The sequence below is a fragment of the Carettochelys insculpta genome, chromosome 18, assembly GCF_033958435.1.
Source record: "Carettochelys insculpta isolate YL-2023 chromosome 18, ASM3395843v1, whole genome shotgun sequence".
NCBI classification, from domain to species: domain Eukaryota; kingdom Metazoa; phylum Chordata; order Testudines; family Carettochelyidae; genus Carettochelys; species Carettochelys insculpta.
Window position 1 is genome coordinate 12,342,813 of NC_134154.1, and position 15,432 is coordinate 12,358,244.

At 44.0% G+C, this 15,432-nt stretch overlaps 1 protein-coding gene across 4 annotated transcripts in view; it reads right to left on the minus strand.

Moving 5' to 3' along the window:
* The window catches only part of GNB1L (G protein subunit beta 1 like), a 109,950-nt gene that overhangs the window by 65,776 nt on the left and 28,742 nt on the right, over positions 1-15,432 (minus strand). Inside the window, exon 1 of one of the 4 annotated variants that reach the window (XM_075012913.1) lies at positions 3,452-3,634. The exons of 1 other annotated variant lie outside the window; for it this stretch is intronic. The gene's annotated coding sequence lies outside the window, so the exon portion shown is untranslated. Of the gene's footprint in view, positions 1-3,451; positions 3,635-15,432 lie in introns of those variants that run through there. 2 more of the 4 variants (XM_075012910.1, XM_075012911.1) reach the window with 2 other exon arrangements.

The window sequence follows — 15,432 nt, forward strand, 5'->3', positions numbered from 1 at the left end:
ATGCATGATCTGATAGAGCAGTGATTCGCAAACTGTGGATTAGGACTTCAAGTAGGTCACAACACAATTTTAATGGAGTCACCAGGGCTGGTGTTAGATTTCCTGGGCCCAGAGCTGAAGCCAAAGTCTGAGTCCCATTATCTAGGGCTGAAGCCAAAGCCGGAGAGCTTCAACCACGGGTGACAGGGCTCAGGTTATAACCCCCTTTGTCCCTCTCACCCCCTCAAAGTCTGAACCCCTCAAGCTTCAGGTTTGCCCTTCCCTCCCCAGGGCAGCAAGGCTTGGGCTTTGCTCCAGTTTCCTGGGTTGTGTGGTATTTTTTTGTTGTCAGAAGAGGGTCACGGTGCAAAGAAGTTAGAGAAACTGTTTACTGCTTGCAGAACAACAAGAAGTCCTGTGGCACCTTATAGACTAAAAGATATTTTGGAGTATAAGCTTTCATGGGCAAAGACCTACTTCATCAGATGCATCTTTGCCCATGAAAGCTTATACTCCAAAATATCTGTTAGTCTATAAGGTGCCACAGGACTTCTTGTTGTTCTCAAAGCTACTGACTAATGCGGCTACCTCTCTGATACTTGTTTATTGCTTGGTTGCTGTACAGTCAGGCTGCCAGTAGAGGGAGCAAAAATAAATAAAGCACTTTGTCAAAACTATGACAATATCAATGACACTCCTAACAAGGAAGTACAGTAAAGCTTCATTGGGCTGCATGGCATAAGAAGGAGATGAGGGGAAACACTGTTTACCAAACAGAAAATGACAAATCTAGCAAGAAAACAGCATTTTCTAGCTTCTGGGAGGGATCAGTAATAGGTAGCAAAAGTCCCTGGGGTAACTCCAATCCTGGTGTAATTTGGGGCAATGCCAATGACTTCCATGGAGTTATGCCTGGGCTAAATTTGATACTAAAAAGCTATAATGTACAAAATGTAACAATACTTCTATGTTTGTAAATACTCTTTCATTTGAAGGTCTCTTAACACTTTAAAATTCATATTGTATTACGACTAATTTTCCTCTTCAGGGACCTGACACTTACAGAAGGTAAGCTACATACCCAAGGTCACAAAGTAAATTAGTAGCAGAGTTGTTTGGCATTCCCTGTCCCACCTTGCTGTAGCCAGTATATCACAAATTACAATGCCCCTTTATGCATAGGAAAATGCACCTGAATTATAGAATCTTAGGGTTGCAAAAGCAACGAGGGGTCCTGTGGCACCTTATAGACTAACGAAAATGTAAGAGCATAAGCTTTCATGGGCAAAGACCCAAAGAGACCTGGGGAGGTCACTGAGTCCCACCACCTGCTGAAAGCAGAACCAATCCCAATTAAATCATTCCAGTCAGGACGTTGTCAAGCCAGGATTCACTCCAGAGCTTCAACACTCTCCTAGTGAAATAATATTCTTTAAAACCTCACAAAATACTCATTTTTGTTGGTCATACAATAAATGCACAGATTACTATAGAACTTGTAAAATTCAATACACTAAAATTATGAGATATGTTCCTTTTCTGTTTAGTATTTATGGCTTACTAATAATAAAGAGCTGATGTGATATATTCTAAACTCAATGCACAAGGCATTAGCATCACAAATGGCAGCTGCTAGAAAATAATGTTATCCAACGGCTGTCTAAAGAGGATGTTTCCTCCAGAAATCCACAATAACCCTGGAATATTTCAGAGCAACAGGTTAACTATAAATACACAGACTTAGATAGTAATAAACTATTATTTTACTCTATTATTATAGAATATAGTGGATTATTTTCCCCATCTCCACTTCCTCTGCTGCAAAATTCTAGGTCTCTCTGTCAATATTATTAACTAAAAAGAGCATATGAAACAAATGACATAAGGACATCTGTGCAGATAAATTACAGCAGGATCTAGACCACATAATCAGTGAGAGGAACCCTACGAGTGAAAGACGGAGTAGCAAATAACAGACCAGTGCCCAAATCACTACTGCCAGCTTGTTGTCCCTTATGGAAGAAAGCTCAAAATCTGCAAATCAGAAAAAAACTCTAGAATCCATCCACAGGGAGACAAGAGGGGGAGAGAAAGTCCATGACATTAAATGAGGAGGTGGTGTTAGGCATGGTTCTTAAATATTGATGAGTCCTGACTTCATTTAGCTTTTAATTGATATCTTGTGGTATAATGATGTAATAAATTACTGTCATTTAATATTTGTATTGCAACAGTGTCCAAAGGTCCCATTCTGCATCAGGTTCCCCTTTGTGCAAAGCATCAGGTGACATGCAAAAACCTGACCCTGCTTCAAAGGACTTATATTAAACATATGTATAGTCAGTGTGTTGCCATGAGAAATGGCTGCAAGATAGAGAGCTCACATGTTTCATTCCTGGCTCTTCCATTGACTACCTGTGTGAATTTCTGCAAGTTGCTTCACTTCTCAGTGCCTCAGTGTCCCCACTTGCACACTGGAGATAACAGTCTCACATGGGTGTTATAAGAATTCATTTATGTCATAACTGAAAAGTCCATATAATGACTCCTCCAGTAACAAATAACAAGCAGTCCTGCAGCACCTTAAAGACTAACCAATTTATTAGGTCACTAGCTTTTGTGGATAGGAGTGAGTCGTAACCATGAAAGTTCATGCCCTAACAAATTTGTTAAGCTTTAAGTTGCTACAGGACTGTTTGTTATTTGGGAAGCTACAGACTAACGTGACTACCTAGCTGAAACTATCCCCCCCAGTGACACAAGGGCCCTCCAACCCCTTTCCCTGCAGAGGTGCTCCCCAGTTGCACCACTGTGCAGTCCCTCTTCCCCTGACAAGTGACAACAGGAAGTCCTGTGGCACCTTACAGACTAACAGATATTTTGGATGATAAGCTTTTGTGGGCAAAGATCTGCTTATCAGATGCATCTGATGAAGTGGGTCTTTGCCCATGAAAGCTTATACTCCAAAACATGTTAGTCTATAAGGTGCCACAGGACTTCCTGTTGCTCTGGAGGATAAAGACTAGCACGGCTACCTCTCTGATATTTGTCAGACATGACAGCAAACCAGCATTCCCAGATATCATACAGGGATTTCCCCTCCAGCAAGTGGATCGTCTCTCCAATATCACTGATATTGGTATAGACCTCTTGTGCTCACAGGGCCCCCTGTCAACAGCAACACGGACCCCTCAACTCCCACAGGGTCCCCCCCAACAGCAACAAAGTCCCCTCACTCCCACAGGGTCCTCCCCAGAGCAACAGGGACCCCTCACTCTCACAGGGCCCCCATAGCAACACGGACCCCTCACTCTCACAGGCCCCCCCATAGCAACACGGACCCCTCACTCTCACAGGGCCCCCCATAGCAACACGGACCCCTCACTCTCACAGGGCCCCCCATAGCAACACGGACGCCTCACCCCTCAGCCACTTGGGTTCTGGCTCCCTCCCGCCCCGTGGCAACACTGACCCGGCTCGCCTGGCGCTTCCCGAGCCCAGAGGTAGCGGCACACGCAGAGGCCCCTCACCAAGCTGCCCGCGGGACGAGCAGGGACATCCCTCCGGTGCCCGGGGGGTGACAGGGGTGGGGAGGTGAAGAGAACGAAACTGATCGATCACTCGGCGCTCTACTAGCTACACCGCAAGATTCACCGAAGGACCAGACCGAGGCAGCAGAGCGTCGAGCGTCATGATGCAACAGCAGCCAGGCTGGACAATCACATGAGACCCTTGGCACGTCGCTCCCGTGACTGAGACCGCTTCTCTCTTGGGGAGCGAACGGGGCATGCGCCGTGAAGCCCAAGTGGCGCGAGTGAGTCTGAGGCGCGGAGCTGCCCCGCGGCGCGAAAGCCCTGAACGCTCACCCAGGGTCGGGGGAGGAGACTAGCCCTAGCCACGCCCCTCCGTTCTAGCCCCACCCTTTCGTGGCTCTTACCCATACGTGTGGCACAGGGGCCGCACGTCTGTGAGCTCCCCTGGCCTGGGCTATGGTAATTTGGGGCAGCAGAGTCAAGGGGTTTTGTTTGTTTGTTTTGATGAAGGTCCAAAGCCCAGAGACAATAATGAATGTAAAGTAATACAGATTCTGGGGTGTGTTCAAACTCATCCACTAGTCTGGGTTTGGCTCACAGTTTGCCTATTGACTAGCCCTGCTTTGGGGTATCAATACGCTTACGGCACTCCGAGTTGTCAGCTCTCCTGGACTGGACAGATTGGATGCCGTTGTCACAACTAGCAACGGAGAGGGAGCCCTCTTAGGCTGTATTCTAACAAAACAAAACAGCAGTAATCTAGCACTTTAAAGACTAACACAAATGGCATTTGGTCCCTTGGGAGAGTTGGCTACTCTGGTGGTAGGATGCCTCGTCTCTTAAACACCATAAGTTTTCTCTCTTACAGTGGGAGGGGGGAACCTTTTTATGGCAGGTCTCCTGATCCACAGAAAAAGCAGCTCGGTGCCGCATGCAAGTGAGAAGCAAAAGAACTCCAAACAATAATAATAATAATAATAATAATAATAATAATGTATTAAAAACCCTTGCAGATGTGAGCCATAACTGAGAAGCAGAAATAAAAGACATTCACCTCACTACTCTCAAGCTCCACCCTAGAAAGTAGGGAGAATTAGGCTAGTAGATTTTGTGGAGCCATCCTATGCTTGGGGGTGGAGCCAAAAATGAGGGGTTCAATGCATGGGAGGGGGCTGCTGTGGAGCAGGCTGGGGGCATCTAGGAAGGAGGTAGGATGCAGTAGTTGGCTGGTGGTGAGGGGCCTGTCTGGGAGGTAGAATGAAGGAGCTGAGCATGGTTGCAGGGTCTGGGCAGGAGGAAGGAGTGTGGGGTTTGGTGAGATAGAGGGTGCAGGAGTGGGCTGGGGGTGAGGGGTCAGGAAGGGAGGGACAGTGCAGGAGTGAGCTGGGGGTGCATAGAGTCTAGAAGGATGTATAGGCAGGGATTCCCAACCAATGGGTCTGGACCCAAACATGGGTCACCATTAGATTTGTTAAGGGTCACCAGCTGGGCAGTTCCCAGATGCATGTGGCTGTTAAAGAAGCCATTTGCAGTTTCTTAACGCTGATGCCTCAGGCAGATAGATCTATCACTAGAGATAGCTGCTGGAGACCACAGCTACCGCTATTACTAGAGACAGCAGTTACCTTATGCTGAGGTGTTGAAAGCTTAGTACTTGAGTTAATTGGTTCTAAGGACTGTTACCTGCTGGGATCAGGAGGGCTGGCAGAACCACCCAGCCTAGCAGCCCAGTGAGGGTGAAGAGGCTGTGGAGGGCAAGTGTCTAAGGCTGGGGCTATTTAGGGCTGCAGGAGGGATCTGAGGCTGGGGGCTATTGGGGGAGAGGTTCTAAGGCTGGAGGTGCAGTTTGGGGTTTCTGGGTGTTCTAAGTCTGGGGCAGTTTGGGGCTGCTGGGGGGCCTAAGGCTGGGGGTGGTTTTGGGCTTCTTGGGGGGTCTAAGGCCAGGGGTGGTTTGGGGCTGCTGGAGGAGTCTAAGAGTGGGGTCAGGGGTGGGCTGGTGGTGGTGGATTGGGGCTATTTTTGTTCAGCCCCTGGAACATTTAAAAAATCACCATGTGGCTCCCAGTGAAAGAAAAGGTTTTCTTCCTTCCTTATGTATTACAAAGACTGCTTCTGTGTCTTTCATACTCATAGTGATCCCAGGCAAGCCACTTACTAGTCTCTGGCAGTAATTTTTACCCCCCACCTCCTCCCTTCCCCCTTTTTGCCCCCACCCCTTCTATGTAGCTGATTTCTCAGTTTCCAGCTTTTTGTTTGTGACTTTCCTCAGCCCCTCCAGCCTTTGAGTGTGGGGTTTAAGCCAGAGGTAGGGTGGAGCAGTTCGAGGATGAGTCTTTCTCCCACCACAACTCAAATTAAGTATAATAATAATAATAATAATAATAATAATAGTGTTATTTTATTAATGTATTTACCTTTTTTATGAAATAACTATTAATACAGAAATGTAAGGGGGTACAACTTCATATTCTTGCCTCAGGCAGAAAATTAGCTAGTTACAGCACTGCTCCCCGCCTTCCCCCTCTGCCCTGTCCCCCTGTTTTTGAATTGCTTTGGGTCACCAAGTCTTCCTGAATTGTCAAAATCGGTCCCCATCTGGAAAAGGTTGGGAACTGCTGATGCATAAGGTTTGGAAGGGAGGGGAGCTCAGAATTGGGGTGGGTGTGGAATCTGGGTGGGAGGCGGGGAGGCGATGGGGGCATGGTTGTCCTACCTGATGCAGCTTTGGGGGGATGGATGCGCATGTAGCTCTGCTTGCTGCAGGGAAGTGCCCCCCACCTTCCTATTTGGCTGTGGTTCAGCCAATGGGAATGATTGAGGATGGTGCCAATATGAAGCCCTTCCCTGTAGCACAGAGCCACTTCCCCGCTGCCAGGCAGAGCCCACAAGCCAGATCTGGCCCCAGCTTGCCTAGATTGGGCCTGTGAATTTTGCAATTCCCCCTGTAGCAGCACAAGCCAGTTGGTGCCAGTGTTCCCTGCTCAGGGTAGATTTCTAAAGCAGTAAGGCTTATGGTCAAGAAAGAAAAACAAATAATACTTAGCACTCATACAATGTTTTGCTGACAATCATTCCAACACCATCCCTCGAAATCTTCGACTCACCATTTTACAAAGAGAAGAACAGAGGCAGAGAAGTGAAGTGGCTTGCCCTAAACAACTAAAGGAAACACAGCTAAAGTGAGAACTGAAACTCAGGATTACATGGTTCCTTTTCATAGGTTCAGGATAATTAGATCACACTGAAAATCTATAGAAGAGGCAGTCAAGCAAACTGTTCCAGAAGAAGAAAAGATCAATAAGAAGTGGATTACCCAGGAGACACTGAAGTTGGTTCAAGAGAATAGAGTATTGAAGTTGGGGAGAGGGATAGCTCAGTGGTTTGAGCATTGGCCTACTAAACACAGGGTTGGGAGTTCAGCCCTTCAGGCTGACATGTAGGGACTGGGGCAAATAGATGCCCAGGATGGGGCTTGCTCCTGCCAAGAGGGCAGAGGACTGGAGTAGATGACTTCCTGAGGTGCCTTCCCGCTCTAGGAGATGTGCATCTCCAATTAGGAAAGAAGATCAGAACAGATGTTTCTGAGATGGCAGAACAGCAATAGAGGGTGAAATGCAAAGAGGTAAGGAAAGCAGCCAGAAAGGAGAAATGGTTAGAGGAGCAATATGAAGATATAGGGAGGTGTATAAGACAAGTAGGAATGTTAACAGGAACTGGCAACCAAAGCAGATGGTGATCAAAGATGAGAACAAAGAAGTGCTCATGAACAGGGAGAAGATTGTGCAGCAATGGACAAGATATTGCACCAATCTATACAAAGCATAGTTGGACCTGAGTGTTTCAGAGAGACTAATTGAGGAACTGAAACAGATATCTCCCCTGAGCTTCAAGAACAAGACCAATATTTCAAAGGAGGAAACAGTGAAACAACTAAACAACCACAAGAGCCCTGGAAATAATAAGATCACAGGAGCAATGATCAAATACAGCAGAGAAAGCATGATTGAGGAAATACACTGACTATGTAATATAGCATGGGAAGATGCTTAAGAAACAGACAAGATCTGTGCTAGTGACAATACCCCAGAAAGGAAGTATTTGGGAGTGTAAGAACTACAGAACAATTGCCTTACAAGTCACCTAGGTAAGGTGCTGATGATGATACCTCCTGAGAGATTAAGATCACAGATAGAAGAACATATAGCAGAAAAGATAGAAGTACCATACAATAGATATTGGCACTAAGACTGATAGCAGAGAAAGCTCGATGAAAGAACATATACACTTGCTTCATTGATTTTCGAAAGGCATTTGACAGTATAGATCAGAAAGTGACTTGGGCAGTGTTGGAGTCATATGGAGTGGATAGCAGACTGATACGGTTGTTGAAGGATATCAATGATAATGCAGAGGCAGCTGTGAGAACATGCAGGGAGTTGGAAAGTTGGCTTAAAACAAGCAGAGGTACAAGACAAGGAGATCCAATATCACCAAGTATCTTCATTGCACCTCTGAAGAGAGCGATGGACAAGATCAAGGAAGAGGTAGAAGGGATATCTGTGCATGGAAAAGAATTAACAACTTAAGGTTTTCAGATGATATAGTTATCGTTGAGGAAGAGGAGGAGAAGCTAGCAAAAACAGCGCAGGTGTCAAACAAAGAAGGGAGGCGATACAAATTGATTATGAACATCGATAAAAACAATGGTATTTGGAGATAAGGAAATAGGAAGGAAGATCAGTGTCAGTAGTATTGAACTAGAAAATGTAGAGAAGTTCACATATCTGGGGAGCAACATAATGTATGATCTAGACTGTAAGAAGGAAATAGCAACTACAATAGCAAAGAGCAAGTTTGAAGGCGATGGATAAGATCTGGAAAAGCAAAGCAATTAGCTTAAGAACGAAGCTGAGCATCTTGAAAACGTGTATTCAGCGGCATGTTGTATGTATGTGAGACATGGGTGATAATGAAAGATTCAAAAAGAAGAACACTGGTGTTCGAAAGGAGTTGTTATAGAAAGATTCTGAGAATAGGATGGATGCAGAAGGTCACCAATGAGGAATTCTAGAGAAAGATGCAGCCAAAAGAGAACCTGCTGCAGAAGGTTATAACACAGAAGCTACAACTATTTGGGCATATTTGCAGAATGAACAATGAACGAAAAATCAAGACCCTGTTATTTGACATAATGGACAGTTGGAATAGGAGAGGCAGACTCCACAGAGAACGGATAGATGATATAGTAGATTGGTGCGGAGCTAGTCTGCAGAAACTAAGTCGCTCCGCACTAGACAGGGAAAGATGGAAGGAAATAGTGAGAGAGGCATCAGACACCAACAGGAGCTGAGCCCACGGTTATCGATGATGATGATGATGATGATGATGAAAATCTATCAATAGTGAGAGAGAGATAGCCATGTTAGTCTGTATTCTATCAAAACAAAAAACCAGTCAAGTAGCACTTTAAAGACGCAGAAAATAATTTATTAATTAACTGCTTTTTTGTTTTGACTGAAAAAACTATGTCTGAGAAGCTTGATTGAGAGGTCATTTAAGTACTTATATCACAATGACATAAGAGAATACAAAAGAGAGCCCTGATTCAGCTATCATTCACAATACTTTCTACAATCCATTAAAGGAACATTACCAAAGTTGTTAGACCAAAAATTAAGTTACCAAGATGAGCATCTTCAGATTTTTGTTTTTGTGAATCTGAAACTATTCTAAAGGTTTAGCTACTAGAGGCATTATAGTTAAAGATTCTGTGTGTCCTGTTGGTCTGTTGATTCTGCAGTGCTCACATGCAGTCACTTTATTCTGTGGCCACTACACTGGTTGGCCAGTTCATGGCAATTAGTTAATCCTTGATGCCCTTCATGATGAGGTTTAAGATTTCTGCTCTCATTTCTTTTGGAATTATGATGCAACTGCAGTTTAATCATGAGTCAATTTGACTCAATTGTCCAAGCGCAGCAACAGAGTCTCGTCTCTTACTTAATGTCCTTTAAATATGTTGGCCAGATGCCTTCCTGAAGTTGTGGGTCTGTTGAGGTTTTTTTTGTTGTTGCCGGTATAGTGTCTCACACTTAGAGTTCAGAACATAAGAACAGCCATACTGGGTCAGACCAAAGGTTCATGTAGCTCAATATCCTGTCTTTTAACAGAACCCAATGTCAGATGACTCAGAGGGTGTGAACAGAAGAGGTAATCATCCAAGTGATCCCTCTCCTTTCATCCATTTCCAGCCTGACAAACAGAGGCTAGGGACACAATTCCTCCCCATACTGGCCAATAGTCGCTAATGGACCTAGCCTCCATGAATTTATCTAGTTCTTTTTTGAACCCTTTTAAAGTTTTGGTCTTCACAACAGCCTCTGGCAAGGAGTTCCACAGGCCTACTATGCGCTGCATGAAAAAAAAAAAACTTCCTTTTTTAGTTCTGAACCTGCTACCCATTAATTTCATTTGGTGATGCCTAGTAGTTATGTTATGGGAACAAATAAATAATTTTTCCTTACTCACTTTCTCCATACCTGTCATGATTTTAAAGACCTCTATCCTATCCCCCTTAGTCTCCTTTTTTCTAAGTTGAAATGTCCCAATCTTCTTAATTTTTCTTCATACAGCAATAACATTAACCTTAGCAATAGACTTTGGCACTCACTGGTGCTCAATCCAGGCCTCTTCTGTTGATGAGGATTACGAGCTGTTTCCAGTCTATTATCAGTGTAAGAAAAGCCAGCCCACACAAAGATCTGAAAAAGTTCTCACGTGCCCATAAGCTTGCTTGGCTTTCCTTTTCATTCTCTGAATATGGTTTTTCTACTTCTGTGAGCACACAAGAGCAAAATATAACTATCTTCCTCTCAGACCCTTGTTGTTGCAACAACACACAAACCAGGACATACCTGCTTACACCCCACCAAGTGACCATTGTGGCTTCGTTCACTTCATGGTACTTAAGAACTGGAGTTATTAAGATAATTTTTTTTTTTACTTTTTCAAGGGCAATTTCTTGACTGGCCCCCCACAGCCAAGATGTGTTGGGTTTTAACAGTTCATTCAAAGCTGTGGAGCTGTACAAAGCGTTTTTTTTAGGAGTCAGCCAATGTAATTTACCACAGCACAGCCTATGTCTTGGTTCTGGTACAGTAGTCAATGCATTAAATTCTCTAAGGCTGTGGCCACACTAGCCCCCTCCTTTCGAAAGGGGCATGGTAATGAGGGATTTTGGCAGATGCTAATGAGTTGCTGTCATGAATATGCAGCACCTCATTAGCATAGTGGTGGCTGCACATGATTCGAAAGTAACGCTTTTGAAAGGCACTCTGCCCATGTCGCCGGGGTCCTTACAAAAGGACTCCTCTGATTTCGGAAGCCCTTTCTTTCCAAAACCAAATGGGAAGAAGGGACTTTCAAAATCATGGGGTCCTTTCAAAAGGCCCCCAGCTACACAGGCAGCATGCATTTTGAAAGCAGCATTTTCGAATGGCGTGCAGCTGCCATTATGCTAATAAGGCACTGCATATTCATGGTGATGCCTCAGTAGTAGCTGTCAAAATTCCTCATTATCATGCCCCTTCCGAAAGGAGGGGGCTAGTGTGGCCACAGCCTCACTGTTCTTCCTTTCTTGGAGTTAAAGATGGAATCAATTCTATTTATTGCTTGTACCTAACATTCATTCTGGGGTAGACAGAAAATGCATTTTTCCTTGTTTACCTTTAGTCTGGATGGACTGACTAGGCTTAGGACTTTGCTGAGAGTTTTATGTTTTTCCATTGACGATCCCTATATCAGAATATGGTCCAGAAAAACTAACTCCTTTTGTGATCATCCATAGTTCTGCCACCTTTCTATGGAAAATTTCATGTGCTCTACTAATCCAGGTAATATTCAAAAGCAAAATCTCCCAAAGTATATAAGTATAATCAGTAACAGAGAGAAAGCTGTGCTAGTGTATATACTATCAAAACGAAAAAGCAGTCAAGTAGCACTTTAAAGACTATCAAAATAATTTATTAGGTGAGCTTTCGTGGGACAGACCCACTTCTTCAGACCATGGTCGGAAGAAGTGGGTCTGTCCCACGAAAGCTCACCTAATAAATTATTTTGTTAGTCTTTAAAGTGCTACTAGACTGCTTTTTTGTATAAATATAATCAGTTTAGCACTTTCTTTGATTAAAAGAATTTGCCAGAGTCCACTCAAGACATCCAACATGTAGGAGGAGGAAATCATCCAGTGTTCGGAAAATATAGGTTTCTCGCACAACTGCATCATTAATTCTTTTAATATGCATACATTTGTATTTTCCATTTCCTTAATAACACATATCATTGGTGCATACCATGGTTTGGGCTCAGACATTTTCTCAGTTATGCTAATTTGTTCCATCCTTTTTAACTTATTTTCTACTTTATGAATAATGAAATAGGAATCCTATATGTTATGTCTATACCAGTGATTGGCAACCAAGGCTAGTAAGTGAACTGTACGGGTGTTTGCAGTAAGCTGGATGGAACTCATTTGACCCCGAGAAAGATGAAAGGCGAAGATAATCCTGTTGGAATTTAACTTTATCATTCCCAGGAACCTACTCATTTCAGACTGGTCCTCATATAACAAACTGGGGTCACATTCGGCAGGATTCCACCATCCTAACCAAGGATATCACATGGAACCTTTAGCAACGAAAGCATGGTTTTAGAGCTTGAGCAAAAGGAGGCCTTTACCTGAGTCAGTACTACAGCTGTTATAGTCATTGGAGCCAGCCACTAAACGTAGACATGCATTTATGCTCATGTATTTATGAAGTCTTTTACAAACAAGATATCCCTGAAAGCTTTTCTGATGCTTTATCAAATTCAGTTAGTGAAGGCTGTGAACTAACCCTGCCTTTTCATTGTTCTTGTTGCTGTAATTTACCAGGAACTCTGTTAGCTGGTTGATCCACTCAGCATTTTTTTGTAATTTTTGTGTCTTCTAAATAAGAGGTAATTTGCCCTGTATGTAAGGCTGTCACCCATCCTAATTTTGTGGGATAATTTAAATTTAATGTAGACTTTTAATGGCAGGACCATTAAGATAACAGTCACAAAACCTTTCTGGCATGCACAACTGCTATTAGAAGTTAATTTACCAAAGTCTTCTGACAGAACAAACTACTTAAAGTGACAAGTTGACTGCTGAGGCAGAGCAATTAGCATTAATTTGTTAAAACTGTAATTAACGAGCAAGTAGAAGAGCTCAACATTTTAAGCAATTAATAAATCACCAGATGAATAAATTGAAATTCTGCTGCTATTGCAGAAATACTGTATGTGGGACTGTAACTGAACTCTGGGTTTCTAGTGACATTCTCAGCTATAGTCCCAAAGCAGCTGTGCGACAGTCTGAAAAGAGATCAGAACCCAAGCTGAGTCCATTGCTCCTAAGTTGACAGCTCCCCGGGAAAGTGGGAATGGCTCTTATCACTCTCCAAATACACTGAGGCTTGCTTGTTGTGGGATATTGAAGAAGTTGAGGGGCATACTCCCAGCCTTCTCAGCCAGCAGGACGGTGCCTGTGATGCAAGGCCCAGAGAAGAGCAAAATGGGAGAGATCCTCAGGGAATAAGAAGGGAAGAACCCCTGATTCAATTATTTATAACACCTGATCACAAAAAGGAAAACAACACTGTTTTCGGCAGCATTTAAGGGGTAGAATCTCAGCTAGTGTGAATTGCTATAGCGTCAGTGAGGTTCAACTGAGTATCTACCCCATAAGGTGTATTCTTCTAATGATTCTTTGTATTTCAATACTGTTTATCTAAGGATCTCAGCTTTGAAAGCTAGTATGACTGTGCTATCAGATAAGTAATATTCTATCCTGGTTACAGAGGGGGGAACAAAGGCGTACACAGTGTAGCATCCACAGACATACTGAGTCATCTCACACTCAGATTCAGGCATTTACGCCCGGGTTTTTGGTTCACTACAATCCACAAAACTCCCACTGAGTCTTGTAAGCACCTACATTCCATTGGCCTCTTAAGTTCCTTGCTCTGCATAGGTGTACTGCTGCCTCACTCCAGGCACCTAGGTGCCTTTCCCCAGCCAAAGCCCTAGATCAATGGTTCTCGAAGTGTGGTTTGTGATGGTCTCGTAGGTGCACCATGGGTTTGAGGCCCAGCTCCCCTCTGCAGCAGGGAGCCCACACTGGAAGTCCAGCTACCACCCCACACCTCGCAAGGTTGGAGCACCAGTGCATGTTTCCAGCTGTAGGGGGTGAGGGAGCCCTGAGCCTCACAGGCTGGGTCCAGGCAAGCCAGGGCCTAGATTTTGTTCATGGCGGGGGCAGGAGAGCGGCTCCACATGCTGCTGCTTCCCCTGTCCCCAGCTGGGGGAACAGCATTGCAGGAAACAATTTGTCTGGAGGGTTTTCACCCTGCTGCTCACATTGACTGAAATAGCGGTCAAAGGGAACAGCGGAGGCAGTGCCACAGAGTGGCATCATGGGGCACAGAGCCACGTGTGCCCCAGGGTTCTGCACTAGGTTAGCACCCCACGCAGCCCATCTCTCTCACGCATACCATCTCCTGCCAAGACCCCACACCCCGTCTCCCATTCAGACCCCCCAACTCCAGCCAGACCCCATCTCCCACCCAGTCCCTCCATGCTCCGCCCACTCCTGCACCTTACTGCCCACTCAGACCTCGCACCCTCATCCCCACCAGTCCTTTCCTGTACACAGAACCTCTCATTTTTGGCCCCACCCCAGAACACACAAAAGTTACTCGTCTCGGGATCCCAGAAGGGTTAGGGGCTGTTGGAAACCCTGAAACTCAGTCCTCCCTTTCCCCTGCCACCCCATGGAGCTGGAGCACTATTATGTGATTATTCTGTGAGTCAGTGGTCCCCAACCCAGAAAGGTTCCGTATGTTTTGGTTTTGGACATAAATTAACAACTTGTTAAGCAGAGAAAATATCCTCAACATAGTACAATGCACAAATGGGATTCCTGTATTATTTTCTTAATTCATCTGACTTCAGAAAAAAAGACTTGAAACTGCAATGTTGCTGTAAAATTCTGCATATTATAAAACCAAATGCTCAGTGTATCCTGAGGTTTTCCATTTATTAAAAAATAATGTGTATTAGAATATGATGCAGTTATTACTCCCCATAGGCTCCTTGAAAATTAAACATCCCCTTTCACAGCACAAAGTTAATGAGCTGTGTGGCCTGATAAAGTGATCAGTGGGCCTCTAGAACGAAAGAATTCAATTAATTAAGCCTGAAATAACACAAGCAAAAATTTATTGCAGTTGGATGCAATTTGTTAAGAGCCGTCATGTTACAAGTTTTTGCGTGCTGTTGATCACCAGTCTGACACCCCAAAGCGATCTGGATTCAAAATTTTGAAAAAAACAATGTAAACATCATTCACAGTATCAAATTAGTAATATTAATATTACAGTTTTTGTGAGCAATGTTCAGTGTTTGAGGTGTCAGTCCTGCATAGGGCCCCATTCTATGTACTCCTGTTACCAGTCCTGAATTTGGATCACCCATAAACAGAAACCTGGATGTGCTTTGCGCAGAAATATCACTTCTAGTTTTTAGTGATAAGACTTTAGTCAAATAAACTCTTCAATCTATTATCTTCAAAATAAACACTCTTTTATTGTGGATAGGACCAAGCTCCTTAGGTAAAGCTTTAGGTTTCAAATCCAAAAGACACACTGTGTCCTTTTAATAATTTAATAGTGGAAAACCTTTATTTGCCCATGCCTGTGGTGTTATGGAGGTTTTCAAAGATTCTAGGTTTAGGTTTCGGGATTAGGTGAAACTAGAGTTCCTTAAACCTCTTTAGAGGGTTGGGATTAGGTCTACATCAAGCCTAATGCAGCCTTTCTGTGCAAAGCTAAATTAAATA